Genomic DNA, 2,500 nt, shown 5'->3' on the forward strand with positions numbered 1-2,500 from the left:
GCTCCCTCCCTCCCTCTCGCCCTGCTGCGCGCCTGCCCGCCGCCCCCGCCGCGGGCTGAAAAACCAACGAACGCAAAACGGGGCAGCGGTGGGTGTGTGTCTGCGTGAAAAAAAAACCCGCAAACGACCCAAACGGAAACCTTCTCCGAATCCCTGTATCCCCCCCCTCCCCAGCCTGCCTCTGCGCCGGCCTCCCTCCCCTGCCGCTGCCGCCGCCGTCGCGACCGAGCGCGGGAACGTTGGCGTGGCGGGAACCGGCGCCCTTTCGCCGTGGGCGGGCGGGCGGGCGGGCGGGGGCCCGGTTGCCGGGCAGCGGGGCGCGCGCGCATGCGCAGAGCGCGCGGCTGCGGACGCACACCTCCCCCAGCCCGCCCCCCCCGCTGCTCCGGGGCGCCGGAGAGTCTGCGGTCGGGGCGGAGGGGCCGCACCCGCCGGCCGGCGCGTACGGAACTGCAGCGCGGGGAGGGAGAGAGGGCGGGAGGGGGAGCGCGCGCGCGCAGGTGTGCGTGTCGGTGTGTCTGTGTCTGTGTCTGTGTCTCTGTGTGTGTGTGTGTGTGTGTGTGTGTGTGTGTGTGTCTCCGTGTCTGTGTGTGTGTCTCTCTGAGCGCGCGTGTGCCGCCGGGGGGGGGGGCGGGTGGCGTCTGCAGGGTCGCAGATACTTCTTCTAATACATTTGTTTCATTAAAAAAAGAAATAATAACCCGGCAAGGGACGCCCCGTCCTGAAGTCTCCCGGCAGACGGCGAACTCGCCCCGGGGGCCGCCGCCTCTACCCGGCCCCTCCCCTACCAGCTGGGGAGGAAAAAAGCCGGCCGGGAGGGCAGACTTGCCGTGAGCCGGGGGGGGGGGGGGAGGGCGGGGCGGAGCGGAGCGGAGAGGCTGGACGGGGCGGTGAAGCCGGCGAGCGCACGGCGGCCACCGGTTCGGGGCGGGGGGGGCGCGTGCCTGTGGGCGCGTGCGTTGAGGGCGGCGGCGGGGGAGGGGGGCGTTTAAAAAACCCGAAATTCTTAAAAATCCATTCAAAATGACGGGGTGGCCGTCCTTGTACCATGATTCGCGTAAATCCCGAAAAAGGGGAAAAAAAAAAGTTAACCCCCCCGGACCCCCCCCCACGCCCCCCCGCCGCCCTGCTGAAACAGGGACGGGGTGGCCCTTGCGCCAGATTCGCGTAAATCCCGAAAAAGGGGAAAAAAAAAAGTTAACCCCCCCGGACCCCCCCCCACGCCCCCCCGCCGCCCTGCTGAAACAGGGACGGGGTGGCCCTTGCGCCAGATTCGCGTAAATCCCGAAAAAGGGGAAAAAAGTAGAAATTAGCCCCCACCACCACCCACCCACAGCTCGGCCTGGGGAGAACCGGGCTGGCCGGTCCAGCCGGCTCCGGAGCACGTGGCGGCCGGCCGCCACGTGCACCCGCCTCCGCGGCCGGACGCCACGTCTACCCGCCTCCGCGGCCGGACGCCACGTCTACGAACCTCCGCGGCCGGACGCCACGTCTACCGACCTCCGCGGTCGGACGCCACGTCTACCGGCCTCCGCGGTCGGACGTCACGTCTACCGGCCTCCGCGGTCGGACGCCACGTCTACCGGCCTCCGCGGTCGGACGCCACGTCTACCCGCCTCCGCGGCCGGACGCCACGTCTACCGACCTCCGCGGTCGGACGCCACGTCTACCCGCCTCCGCGGCCGGACGCCACGTCTACCGGCCTCCGCGGTCGGACGCCACGTCTACCCGCCTCCGCGGTCGGACGCCACGTCTACCGACCTCCGCGGTCGGACGCCACGTCTACCGACCTCCGCGGTCGGACGCCACGTCTACCGGCCTCCGCGGTCGGACGCCACGTCTACCCGCCTCCGCGGCCGGACGCCACGTCTACCGGCCTCCGCGGTCGGACGCCACGTCTACCGGCCTCCGCGGTCGGACGCCACGTCTACCGGCCTCCGCGGCCGGGCGCCACGTCTACCGACCTCCGCGGCCGGGCGCCACGTCTACCCGCCTCCGCGGCCGGTGGCGGCCGCTAGGTCTACCCGGCTCCGCAGGTGGCCGCCAGGTCGACCCGGCTCCGGGGCCGGCGGCGGCCGGCGGCGGTCCCCGGAGAGCGCGGACCGTCGCTGTCGGCGCGTCCGGCGAAAAGGGTGGCCACGTCTACCGGGCTCCGGCGGGACTTGGTCGCGTTTCCGGGGCTGAGGGGTAGACGTGTTGTCCCCGCCGCCTGCTCGGAGCTGCCCAAGGGGTCGCTGTTTTTCGCTGCCTCCAGTTACGTCATCGTAAAAGGCGGCGGCGGCGGCGCGCCCCCCCGGTGGGCGGAGGCACCGTTCTTGCAGCTTGCCGGGGGCGGGGACGTGCCTGTCCGTACTATAGGAGGGAGTGGGGACTCGCCTCCGAGAGCGGCGCTAGCCAGCGGCTGCAACGCCCTCGCCTCGGCCGGCCAAGTGGGGCGCTCGGCGGGCGTAGTGGCGGTTCCCCCGGACGGTTCGGCTCCCGCGGGGCAGGGCGAAGAGCG

The sequence above is a fragment of the Aptenodytes patagonicus genome, unplaced genomic scaffold (assembly GCF_965638725.1).
Source record: "Aptenodytes patagonicus unplaced genomic scaffold, bAptPat1.pri.cur scaffold_172, whole genome shotgun sequence".
Classification (NCBI taxonomy): Eukaryota; Metazoa; Chordata; class Aves; order Sphenisciformes; family Spheniscidae; genus Aptenodytes; species Aptenodytes patagonicus.